General features: G+C 49.4%; 3 protein-coding genes and 1 pseudogene across 3 annotated transcripts in view; 1 reads left to right on the forward strand and 3 right to left on the reverse strand.

Annotated features, from left to right (window-relative positions):
* The window catches only part of LOC140419002 (uncharacterized), a 283,990-nt gene that overhangs the window by 218,789 nt on the left and 51,690 nt on the right, over nucleotides 1–13,511 (forward strand). The window lies entirely within an intron of this gene.
* The window catches only part of LOC140418987 (uncharacterized), a 384,502-nt gene that overhangs the window by 180,451 nt on the left and 190,540 nt on the right, over nucleotides 1–13,511 (reverse strand). The gene's annotated exons all lie outside the window — the stretch shown is intronic.
* Nucleotides 1–13,511, reverse strand: part of LOC140417803 (uncharacterized) — a 44,563-nt gene that overhangs the window by 5,770 nt on the left and 25,282 nt on the right. The window lies entirely within an intron of this gene.
* On the reverse strand, nucleotides 8,899–9,761 carry LOC140419003 (sodium/potassium-transporting ATPase subunit beta-1-like; annotated as a pseudogene).

Raw genomic sequence — 13,511 nt, forward strand, 5'->3', positions numbered from 1 at the left:
AGGGCTAAAGGAGGAACAAAAGACCCAGGAGCGGGAGCTTCGGGTCGTGAAGGCAAAGGCAGCCGAGAATGAGGACGACATACAGGGCCTGGTGGTGAAGACGGAGACGCATGAGGCACATCAGAAACGATGTGTGGAGAGGTTGGAGGCACTGGAGAACAACGCAAGGAGGAACAACCTGAGGATTCTTGGTCTTCCTGAAGGTGTGGAGGGAGCGGACGTCGGGGCATATGTGAGCACGATGCTGCACTCGTTAATGGGAGCGGAGGCCCCGGCGGGTCCGTTGGAGGTGGAGGGAGCATACCGAGTGATGGCGTGAGGACCGAGAGCAGGAGAAATTCCCAGAGCCATAGTAGTGAGATTCCTCCGTTTTAAGGATAGAGAAATGGTCCTTAGGTGGGCAAAGAAAACTCGGACCAGTAAATGGGAGAACGCGGTGATCCGCGTTTATCAAGACTGGAGTGCAGAGGTGGCGAGAAGGAGGGCGAGCTTTAATCGGGCCAAAGCGGTGCTTCAAAAAAAGAAGATAAAATTTGGAATGCTGCAACCGGCAAGACTGTGGATCACATATCGAGGGAGGCACCACTACTTTGAGACGGCGGATGAAGCATGGAAAACTGGAATGAGCGGGTTATTAAAAAGAACGTTTGAACAGAGTGGTGGGGCGAATGTGGGGGGCAAAGAGGGGGGCTAAAAAGGGGGGAAAGAGGAGTTTTATGTACTAATCCTGCGATGTGGTAACTTTTCTCTCTCCCACAGGTGGTGATGGGGGGAGGAGGGGAGGTGGAGGAGATGGGGTGTTGGCCATTGGGGGCGGGGCCAAGGGAGAAGCGCGGGCTTGGTTCCCGCGCTATGATAATCATGGCGGGAATAGAGAAGCAGGAAGGAGGGGGCGTCGCACGGTGCGAGCCGAGGTCACGGGGGGAAGCCGAGGTCAGCCAGAGTTTGCTGACTTCTGGGAGCAACATGGGGGGAGTAATTACGCTAGCGGGGGATCTAGCGGGGGGGGGGGTGGGAGGGGGGAATTACTGGGTCGCTGCTGCTGGGGAGAGGGGGGAGCTGGTATGGGAGGGGATGGGCGGGGGGGGGCACCTCCTGGGGGAGATACAGCTGCGTGGGAACCGGGTGAGGAGCTGGAAAAAGGTGATGGCTAATCGGCAAGGAGGGGTAGGAAGCCCCCCAACCCGGCTGATCACGTGGAACATGAGAGGGCTGAACGGGCCGATAAAGAGGGCACGGGTACTCACACACCTTAAGAAACTTAAGGCAGATGTGGTTATGTTACAGGAAACGCACCTGAAACTGATAGACCAGGTTAGGCTACGCAAAGGATGGGTGGGGCAGGTGTTCCATTCGGGGCGAGATGCGAAAAACAGGGGGGTGGCTATATTAGTGGGGAAGCGGGTAATGTTCGAGGCAACGACTATAGTGGCGGATAACGGGGGCAGATACGTGATGGTGAGTGGCAAACTACAGGGGGAGACGGTGGTTTTGGTAAACGTATATGCCCCGAACTGGGATGATGCCAATTTTATGAGGCGGATGCTCGGACGCATTCTGGACCTAGAGATGGGAAAGTTGATAATGGGGGGAGATTTTAATACGGTGTTGGAACCAGGGCTGGATAGGTCGAAGTCCAGGACTGGAAGGAGGCCGGCAGCAGCCAAGGTACTTAAAGATTTTATGGAGCAGATGGGAGGTGTAGACCCGTGGAGATTTAGCAGACCTAGGAGTAAGGAGTTCTCGTTTTTCTCCTATGTCCATAAAGTCTACTCGCGAATAGACTTTTTTGTGCTGGGAAGGGCGTTGATCCCGAAGGTGAGGAGAACGGAGTATACGGCTATAGCCATTTCGGATCACGCTCCACACTGGGTAGACTTGGAGATAGGGGAGGAAACAGGAGGGCGCCCACCCTGGAGAATGGACATGGGACTAATGGCAGATGAGGGGGTGTGCCTAAGGGTGAGGGGGTGCATTGAAAAGTACTTGGAACTCAATGATAATGGGGAGGTCCAGGTGGGAGTGGTCTGGGAGGCGTTGAAGGCGGTGGTTAGAGGGGAGCTGATATCAATAAGGGCACATAAAGGGAAGCAGGAGTGTAAGGAACGGGAGCGGTTGCTGCAAGAACTTTTGAGGGTGGACAGACAATATGCGGAAGCACCGGAGGAGGGACTGTACAGGGAAAGGCAAAGGCTACATGTAGAATTTGACTTGCTGACTACGGGCACTGCAGAGGCACAATGGAGGAAGGCACAGGGTGTACAGTACAAATATGGGGAGAAGGCGAGCAGGTTGCTGGCACACCAATTGAGGAAAATGGGATCAGCGAGGGAAATAGGGGGAGTGAGGGATGAGGAAGGAGAGATGGAGCGGGGAGCGGAGAGAGTGAATGGAGTGTTCAAGACATTTTATAAAAAATTATATGAAGCTCAACCCCCGGATGGGAGGGAGAGAATGATGGGCTTCTTGGATCGGCTGGAATTTCCCAAGGTGGAAGAGCAGGAAAGGGTGGGACTGGGAGCACAGATCGAGGTAGAAGAAGTGGTGAAAGGAATTAGGAGCATGCAGGCGGGAAAGGCCCCGGGACTGGATGGATTCCCAGTCGAATTCTATAGAAAATATGTGGACTTGCTCGCCCCGGTATTGACGAGGACCTTTAATGAGGCAAAGGAAAGGGGACAACTGCCCCCGACTATGTCTGAAGCAACGATATCGCTTCTCTTAAAGAAGGAAAAGGACCCGCTACAATGCGGGTCCTATAGACCTATTTCCCTCCTAAATGTAGATGCCAAGATCCTGGCCAAGGTAATGGCAATGAGAATAGAGGAATGTGTCCCGGGGGTGGTCCACGAGGACCAAACTGGGTTTGTGAAGGGGAGACAGCTGAACACGAATATACGGAGGCTGTTAGGGGTAATGATGATGGCCCCACCAGAGGGGGAAACGGAGATAGTAGTGGCGATGGATGCCGAGAAAGCATTTGATAGAGTGGAGTGGGATTATTTGTGGGAGGTGTTGAGGAGATTTGGTTTTGGAGAGGGGTATGTTAGATGGGTGCAGCTGTTGTATAGGGCCCCAATGGCGAGCGTGGTCACGAATGGACGGGGATCTGCATATTTTCGGCTCCATAGAGGGACAAGGCAGGGATGCCCTCTGTCCCCATTATTGTTTGCACTGACGATTGAGCCCCTGGCAATAGCGTTGAGGGGTTCCAAGAAGTGGAGGGGAGTACTTAGAGGAGGAGAAGAACACCGGGTATCTTTGTATGCGGACGATTTGCTACTATACGTGGCAGACCCGGCGGAGGGGATGCCAGAAATAATGCGGATACTTGGGGAGTTTGGGGATTTTTCAGGGTATAAATTGAACATGGGGAAAAGTGAGTTGTTTGTGGTGCATCCAGGGGAGCAGAGTAGAGAAATAGAGGACCTACCGTTGAGGAAGGTAACAAGGGACTTTCGTTACCTGGGGATCCAGATAGCCAAGAATTGGGGCACATTGCATAGATTAAATTTAACGCGGTTGGTGGAACAAATGGAGGAGGATTTCAAGAGATGGGATATGGTATCCCTGTCACTGGCAGGGAGGGTGCAGGCGGTTAAGATGGTGGTCCTCCCGAGATTCCTCTTTGTGTTTCAGTGCCTCCCGGTGGTGATCACAAAGGCTTTTTTTAAAAGGATTGAAAAGAGCATCATGGGTTTTGTGTGGGCCGGGAAGACCCCGAGAGTGAGGAAGGGATTCTTACAGCGTAGCAGGGATAGGGGGGGGCTGGCACTACCGAGCCTAAGTGAGTATTATTGGGCCGCTAATATTTCAATGGTGAGTAAGTGGATGGGAGAGGAGGAGGGAGCGGCGTGGAAGAGATTAGAGAGGGCGTCCTGTAGGGGGACTAGCCTACAGGCTATGGTGACAGCCCCATTGCCGTTCTCACCGAGGAACTACACCACAAGCCCGGTGGTGGTGGCTACACTGAAGATTTGGGGACAGTGGAGACGGCATAGGGGAAAGACTGGAGCCTTGGGGGGGTCCCCGATAAGAAACAACCATAGGTTTGCCCCGGGGGGAATGGATGGGGGATATGGAATGTGGCAAAGAGCAGGAATAACGCAACTGAAGGATCTGTTTGTGGATGGGAAGTTTGCGAGTCTGGGAGCGCTGACCGAGAAATATGGGTTGCCCCAAGGGAATGCGCTCAGGTATATGCAACTGAGGGCTTTTGCGAGGCAACAGGTGAGGGAATTCCCGCAGCTCCCGACACAAGAGGTGCAGGACAGAGTGATCTCAAAGACATGGGTGGGGGATGGTAAGGTGTCAGATATATTTAGGGAAATGAGGGACGAAGGGGAGACTATGGTAGATGAACTAAAAGGGAAATGGGAAGAAGAGCTGGGGGAGGAGATCGAGGAGGGGCTGTGGGCAGATGCCCTGAGCAGGGTAAACTCGTCGTCCTCGTGTGCCAGGCTAAGGCTGATTCAGTTTAAGGTATTACACAGGGCGCATATGACTGGAGCACGGCTCAGTAAATTTTTTGGGGTGGAGGATAGGTGTGCGAGGTGCTCGAGAAGCCCAGCGAATCATACCCATATGTTTTGGTCATGCCCGACACTACAGGGGTTTTGGATGGGGGTGACAAAGGTGCTTTCAAAAGTAGTAGGGGTCCGGGTCGAACCAAGCTGGGGGTTGGCTATATTTGGGGTTGCACAAGAGCCGGGAGTGCAGGAGGCGAGAGAGGCCGATGTTTTGGCCTTTGCGTCCCTAGTAGCCCGGCACAGGATATTGCTAATCTGGAAAGAAGCCAAGCCCCCGGGGGTGGAGACCTGGATAAATGACATGGCGGGGTTTATAAAGCTAGAGCGGATTAAGTTCGTCCTAAGGGGGTCGGCTCAAGGGTTCACCAGGCGGTGGCAACCGTTCGTCGAATACCTCGCAGAAAGATAGATGGAATGGAAAAAAGAAGGCAGCAGCAGCAGCCCAGGATCGGGCGGGGGGGGGGGGGGGGGGGGGAGGAACCAGAAGGACTCTCAGGGTTGTTAATATATACTGTATAATATGTATAGGTCGTTGCTACAGATAATTATATATTGGACTGTTAAATTATATTTTTGGAGAGTGTTACTTGTGATAAGGCAGTTGCCAATTAGGGTTAGTTTTCATTTTTGTTATTTATTATTGATTCATTCATTTTTTGTTTATAAAATAGGTCATTGTTATTTGTGTTGTTATAATATTGTGTAAAGGATGCACAATGTACTGTGTTGGTTGACCAAAAATTTTCAATAAAATATTTACAAAAAAAAAAACAATAATCAGCAAGATATGTCAGTCCCCATAATAACAACAATGATCCCATCTACCCACCAACCCCCAAACCTCAACCCGCATGTTTACATAAACAAATGACAAAAATAAATCAGGGATTACCTGTAGCCACCCTTAATCTTACACTGCTCCCCCCCCACTCCCCCCCCATCCCACCCCAGGTCTCCAGCTCCTCCCGTCCACTGCCTCTTGTAAAACTCCTCCCCCTACCCTCGGTTTCTTCCCCCCCAACTTTCCACCCCGGCTAGACCACTCGGACCCTGTTCTGCCAGGCTCTGATGGCCGCAGCCCCTCCCCCCACCTCACTCCCGTTCACTGGCCGGCACAAACCGGCCAGTGTGGAGGCCCCCGCCCGGGTCCCTTTCCCACTTGCCCGGCCCCAGGAAAGCCCAAAGATCCCCTTTTAGCACACAAACCCCGCCTATCCACCTACACCCCAAAGAACTCTCATTTTGAGTGAAAGTCCCGTCCCTTCCCTTGTCCAAATATATACCACCTTGGCTCCTTTAATCTCTACACCCGCGCGCAGTGATACAAAAAAGAAGAAAATACAGTCATGAGGTTACATCGGCACATGGCCATCCCTCAATTTGTCAGTTCTGCCACAGTCCTTCTGCTTTCGCAAACTCCTCCGCTGCTTCCGCCGTTCCAAAATAAAAGTCCCTGAGCTTGTAAGTCACCCTCAGCTTCGCTGGATATACAATGCCGCAGCGCACCTTGCTAATGTACAGTCCCTGTTCACCCGGTTGAAGACAGCCCGCCTCCTTGCCAGCTCCACCGTAAAGTCCTGGTATACACGTATACCAGCTCCAGCCCACTGCACCACCCGCTTCTGCTTGGCCCAGCTCAGGACCTTCTCCTTCACCCTGTACCTACGGAAGCACAGAGTCACTGCCCTTGGCGGCTCACTCGCCTTTGGTACAGGCCTCCACGACCGATGAGCCTGATCCAGTTCATATCGGGAGGGGTCCTCCCCCTCCCGCAGTAGTTTTGCCAGCATCGCGGCAAAATACTCAGTCGGCTTCGGTCCTTCAACTCCTTCGGGCAGCCCCACAATCCTCAAGTTCTGTCACCTGGATCTATTTTCCAGGTCTTCCATTTTTCCTCGCAGATCCTTGTTAGTATCCATCACCTTCCACATCTCTTTCCCCATCGAGGCAAGTTGATCACCGTGCTGCAAAAACGTCTCCTTCACTTCCTTCAGCGCCTCCCCTTGCTCTCGCACCTCCGCCACTGCACCTCCATCCTCACCGGGGAAACCGCCTCCTCCACCAGCACACACAGGACCTCCCTCATCTCCTTCCTCACCGTCTCCATGCATTTCGCAATCTGCGCCAACTGCTTTTCAAATTCCGCAGCCATCACCTTGGTTATTTCTTCAGCCATAAGCAGTGCGGCCTTCCCTGGTGCTCCAGCCTCCATTTTTCCTGGTGACCCCGCGGTGACCTTTCCACTCCCCGACGGACCTCCAGCTGTTTTTTTTTCGGCCGTTTTTTTGCTCACCCTCGACATTTTGCTTTGGGTTTTTTTTCCCTCCTGTGTCTTCTCGGTGCCTCCTCCGTGCCTTCTCCCTTCTTCTGCCGCCTCCGCGGACCCTGGGACCGGACTTAAAGCCCCGAAATTGCCGTTCCCGAGCGGGGGCTCTCCATTGTGCGGCTGCCTCCCGCCCGCCGTCACCAGAAGTCCTCCAAGGGAAGTGTTGTTAAGTTCATAAGATATAGGAGCAGAATTAGGCCATTTGGCCAATCGAATCTGCTCCGCCATTCAATCATGTCTAATCTTATCCTGGCCGTAATTCCACCATCCTTCCCATTCTCCATAACCCTTCAACCCATTACCAATTAAAAATCTGTCTAACTCCTCTTGAAATTTACTCACTGTCCCAGCATCCACCGCACTCTGGGGCAGTGAAGTCCACAGATTCAGCCCTTTGGGAGAAATAGTTTCTCCTGAACTTTGCTACCTTCACTCAGTCATCCAGCCTGTTAAGACACCAACAAAGTCACACTAAGGAGAAGGTTCACAAAGGGCCGAGATCAACATCGACGCTGTGGGAAGGGATTCACTCAGTCATGGTATGAGCTGATACATCAGCAAGTTGTCAAGTGCCTGCAGGGATTGGATTTTGTTGTTTGTGCTGCTGTTAATCAAATCCAGGATTGATGGTCTGACAATATCTGCTGATGTTAACAAGCCCTATAACTGGCTACAGTTAAATACTTTCAGATGTCACTGATTTTCAGAGCTACAACGACCCATTTTAAAAGCACCATCTGTGATATTCTCCTTTAGTCACCAACTCTCTTTTTTAGGTTCATGAGTTTTATTTGTTGATGCTTTAAATCGGGTGGAGTATTGATCCCTCAACAAGTTTACAGATGTTACATTGCACACCATGAACGCCATCCTACTGCATTGGTTTAAAATAAAGATTATGATTTTACCAGTGACTTTGGTATCTTTTATAATTACACTTTGCAAAAGATTTTACAACTGCATAAATATAAAATCTTCCATGAAAATGGTTTAAAACATTTCTAGACACCACCATGTGATGGTTCCAGCAAACAACTTTAATAACTAATCACAATAGCTTGATAGCCAGACCCAGATCTCAACACGGATTGAAGATTAAACAGACCTAAAAGGAAGCGAAATAAAACCCATCACCCTACACTTAACATTGCCCCCCAAAAATGCAACTTTTCCTCCCTCCCCGACACAAACTTCAGAGTTCAGTATATTCATACACATGGGCATAACAGAAACAAAATCAAATACCATGGCAATTTTCAGAGTATTTACAACTGGGAAAGCAAAGTGTGCTTAAAAACGGCAACATAATTTGAAGGACCTGTGAATGCTCTACAGTAATGTACACTCAAACTCACACAAGGCAGCAATACCCAAGAACACAAACACTGCTACACATTAGTGGAATTATAATTTACAGTAATGGGCATACCCATAGCTCAAGTATTATCATTTACAGTGGAATAAATATGTACTACTATTACTTTTATGATACGTACCTAGGTAAATGCAGAAAGCTAGTGTAAAGCATATAGATTAAGTGTAAGTCCCATATATACGACAGTTTGTTCTAGACTAATTTGAAATAAAAGAGGCAAATTGTATTATGCAGTTATCAGCTCGTGATCTCAAATTTTACTTCAAAACGTCCCGGAAATGAAAATCGCTTTTTGTCACAAGTAGACTTCAAATGAAGTTACAGTGAAAAGCCCCTAGTCGCCACATTCCGGCGCCTGTTCGGGGAGGCTGGCACGGGAATTGAACCATGCTGCTGGCCTGCTTTCAAAGCCAGCGATTTAGCCCTGTGCTAAACCAGCCCCAAAGCGGTCCTTGTCACTATAGTTAATATTTTCACCATACACTTTACACTCAATGCGCACTTCCGTATTCTGTTTGACGTTTATAAACTGAATAGCAACAAAGAACTGAAGGTATTTTTCCTGCAGACACTTGCCATGTATGGGTAGTACTGCAAAGGAAAGCTGCTGAATCCTCCCAGTCCAAAGATGTGCAGGTTAGGTGGATTGGCCATGATAAATTGCCCTTAGTGTTGGGTGGGCTTACTGGGTTATGGGGATAGGGTGGAGGTGTGAACCTTGGGTAGGGTGCTCTTTCCAAGAGCTGGTGCAGACTCGATGGGCCGAATGGCCTCCTTCTGCACTGTAAATTCTATGAAAACTATTTCACAGATCCAACTTTATCTCGGTCTTCTTTCTTTGCTGCACAATGAATGGGAAAAATAAACGGATTATAATTGATTTGCAACTCTTCTGCAAGTTCGGTGGAATTCTTTGGAGGCCCGGGATAAAAGTTAAGAATCCTGTTGAGCTTCGGAACAATGCGGGGTTTTCAGCATAACCGTAATTAGGATCATTTAATCCAGAGCAAGTCTTAAACCACGTCCCGTAAAATCTGCATGCTCTCTTCTGTCCTGAATCGTCCAGTGGGCCTGCATGAATGTAGGCTGGAGGAATCTCTTCACAGTTCTCAAAAGGAGTGTTGCCACCCTGACTGGAGTCATTGTAAAGATCCAAGAACGTGTTCAAACTTTTCGCAAAACTTTCGTAGGAGTTTGGGTCTGACATACTAAAGGAACTTTCTGTTTTGAACAAATACAGCATTTGTGATAGTCCTGGGGGTGCAACTCTGTCTTGGTTTTTGGGTTCAAATGGACTAATCGTGAGCAGCAGCGCTTGAATGGTTCCAATGAAGATCCCAGCGAGGCAGCCATAGAAGATCAAGAAGAACCAGAATATCTTGAGCCAACGACTGCCGGTCCTGCCTAAAAAGTGCTTTTTTATTTCGGAATCCCAGAGGAATTTCTTCCAGTCTCCACCTGCCTCCTTGCCCTTGGCCCGGGCCCGGGCCATGCTGTCTCGAGGAGGCTGAGCGGGGGATTGTGGGAGAGTTTGAGGAAAGCTTGGCCTCGCTGTTGAGCTGATGCTGGCCGGCGGCGGCGGCGCGCGCACTCCCTCGCGCGGCGGCTGTTGCTTTTCAAACAAGAAAGGGGCGGGGACGGGGACGGGGGTGCGGAGGAAGGGAGGGGGAGGGGGAGGGGCGCGGGCTTCGGTGGGGGCTTGGGTGGGGGGGGGGGGGAGGGAAGGGAGTGGAGTTGAGAAGCTCCAGGTGTCAGGAGTCCCGCGGAAGGTGAAGCTTCATTCAGGAACTCTGAACAGGAACAAGACAATTCTGAACTTTTACTTCAATCCGAAATTGATGTTTGATCCAAAATCTACAATTCAGAGTTTGAAAGGTTCCACTGATTGACATCTCCAATTAGAAAGTGCTGATTAATCCTTGCTGACAATTGTTACTCACACATTCCTCACAGCAACATGTCCATTGTCAAATGACATTATCAAGGAACATTAAACTAAACTGTGAAATATTTCACAGGCACATCAATAAAAACTTCATCAATCAACATTGATATTGATGAAACTTGGAAGTCACTGAGTTCAATGATTTCTGACATAGCAGCAGCAGCCAGGGTTAGGGGGCTAGAGCGGGGTAGTGGGCCGAGGTTGAGTGCTCTTTCACAGGGTCACTGCAGACTCGATGGGCTAAATGGCCTCCTTCTGCATTGGAAAGATCCTACAGGATTCAACGATAAAGATGGAGCGCACAACACAGACTGGTTTGAGAGCCACTCAGCAGAGTTTAACCTGTCATTGAAGCAAAAATGGGTCTGACCATCACCAAAGTCGTTCCCCTGAAATCCCAGATGGTGACATCCTGACGGATGTGAACAGATGTCCCGCTAGGTTGAACATGACTGTCAGCTGTAGACATATCCCAGTCTCTTTCTGACGCTCCTGCAGCTTCCAGTTATGGTTAAGTTGGACAAGGCCATTGATTGCTCAACAAGTAGAAAGGTGCCCGGCAAGGATGGAATTCCAGCTGAACTGCTCAAACGCAAAGTCCCATCGACTGTCACACCTTCACGACCTCCTTCCCGGTTGGGAGGCTGGAATCATTCCATGTGCATGATGCTAAAATCATCACAAATGATAAAAACAGCAGTGACAGAGGAAATTGCAGCAGCTACAGGATTAGCATCACCAGGAAGACCTTCACTAGGGTCATGTTTAAAAGATTCATCTACCTGCAGAATGAGTGTATCCAGAAGCACAGTGCGGTTTCTGTGCTGACAGATCTACAGTGAACATGATCTCTCCACACACCAGTTGATAATGATGCTCCTTCATTAAATGTTTTCAAGATAAAGGTAGATAGTTTTTTGAGGAATAAAGGGTTATGGTGTTTGGATGGGAAAGTGGAGCTGAGTCCACAAAAGATCAGCCATGATCTCATTGAATGGCGGAGCAGGCTCGAAGGACCAAATGGCCTACTCCTGCTCCTAGTTCTTATGTTCCTTTATAGTCTGTGTTGTTCTAAATGATGACATTATTAACCTTCTCCCTAACTTGTCCTGACCCTTCTGCTCGTTCACCAACTGAAATCAGGGACTCCTTGTTCTCATGGTGACATTCCCTGTCTGCCGAATTATTCCTTTAAATCAGCATTATTTCATCATGTTGCCACATTTCAGTAACAAATGTTGAAATGTTTGCTCCACACCCACAGGGTTAAAGCCACAAACAGAAAGGTCCAGTTTTCTCCTGGAGTTTGAGACAAATCAGCTTTCGAAATGATGCAGAGTTTCAGCCAATAAGGGAGTTCTGGGCTCAGCCCCGCCCCTCATTCATTCTCATTGGTTGGAGGACCAGCTGCTCCTGCTTGGTTCGCCAGTCTCGCCCCCCTCTTCCCATTGGTCCTGAGCTGCCGTCAATCACTCCCCGGGTATTGTAATCTGGAGCATGCGCAGCGCCGATACTGGAGCGATGTTCTTGGGGTGAAATTCTTCGCAGTTCAGAATTATATATGATGTGGAGATGCCGGCGTTGGACTGGGGTGGGCGCAATAAGAAGTCTTACAACACCAGGTTAAAGTCCAACAGGTTTGTTTTGAATCACTAGCTTTCAGAGCGCTGCTCCTTCACCTGAGGAAGGAGCTGCGCTCCGAAAGCTAGTGACTCGAAACAAGCCTGTTAGACTTTAACCTGGTGTTGTAAGACTTCTGACAGAATTAGAAACTGCAGGCGAGCGGGGAGCGATAGTACTGGCGGGTGGTTTGTGAGGCTTCATAAACACCCGGTGTAGGCCCAGAATGAAAAGCTACGATCCGCATTTGCAAACAACCACTGTGTTCCCGTGCCGCCCCTTCAATGCGGTTCTCCGATGAAAGGCCCAGGTTAACGGCTGCCATCTTGCTGAGGGCGATATGCTGCAGTACCAGCCCGTACCAGCCTCCCCGAATAGGCGCCGGAATGCGGCGACTAGGGGCTTTTCACAGTAACTTCATATGAAGCCTACTCGCGACAATAAGCGATTTTCATTTTCATTTCATTTCAGTGCACCTGTGCGGTCATTGCTGAGGGAGTCTGAAGGCGATCCAAGCCCCGCCCACTCGGTGCTTCAAGCCCCGCCCCCTGACAGGAACATAGTTTCACCTCCAAGGTAGGAATTTGTTATTTATTCTTTCATGGGATGTGGCGAGGCCAACATTTATTGCCCATCCCTAATTGTCCTTGAGAAGGTGGTGAGCTGCCTTCTTGAATCGCTGGAGTCCGTGTGGTATAGATACACCTACTGTGCTGTTCCTGAGGGAATTCCAGGAGTTTGACCCAGTGACAATAAAGGGACAGTTGAAGGGGTGGCACGGGAGCACAGTGGTTAGCACTGTTGCCTCACAGCACTTGGGATCCGGGTGCGATTCCGGCCTTGGGTGACTCTCGACTTTTGCAGCCTCCTTAAATCTACTTCACATATTACTTCTCTACCCGAGTCATACATTCAATCCCGTCATCCTAACACATTCATGTTGATTGTAAATGGTTGGGAGCCCAGCATTGATCCTGGTGATATTCCACTTGTCACATCTTACCCACCCAGAAATTACCCATTTATACCTGCTGGCTGCTTCCTGTTAGCTAACCAATCCTCTATCCATGCTGATATGTTGCCCCCCACACAATGAGCTCTTATTTTGTGTAATAAGCTTTGATGTTGCACCTTGGGACATACCTTCTGGAAATCCAAATAAAGCACATCTACAGGTTTTCCTTTATTGACATCCCTTGTTACCTCCTCAAAGAACCTTGATAAATTAGTCACGATTGATTCCCTGAACTTCATTTTCAAACTATGCATCAAAAGAAAAATCAAATCTTCTCTACCCCAGGACAAGTCCAGCAAATTAATGTATTTTCTGGTTGAAAGTTTATTGATGAAACAGAACATGGTTAAAAAAACTAACAGAGAATTGTTTGAGGATCAAAGACAACCAGAGTAAAAGGATGTTCACAATGTTCTGGTCCCAAATTGTTTTCCTTCAGCTCCTCTGTACCCTGTTTCTCTAACTCCCCGCTTTGGACACAGGAGCAATGAAACCTGGCAGTCACATCACCATCAGCCCCTGTCACCCTCCACCCCTGATTAGTTGGAGGTCCATTTGCCAGTCAGGCCTCCAACACCTTCCTGTCTCTATTAGTGAACAGGCCCCTTTATTCTCAGCTAAATTCAGTCCTCAGCTCCATCACCGGGCTGTCATTGACACGAGCAACAGAGACAGAAAAGTGCATGAGGGAAGTCAGAATT

Source organism: Scyliorhinus torazame, chromosome 5 (genome assembly GCF_047496885.1).
Source record: "Scyliorhinus torazame isolate Kashiwa2021f chromosome 5, sScyTor2.1, whole genome shotgun sequence".
Lineage (NCBI taxonomy): Eukaryota > Metazoa > Chordata > Chondrichthyes > Carcharhiniformes > Scyliorhinidae > Scyliorhinus > Scyliorhinus torazame.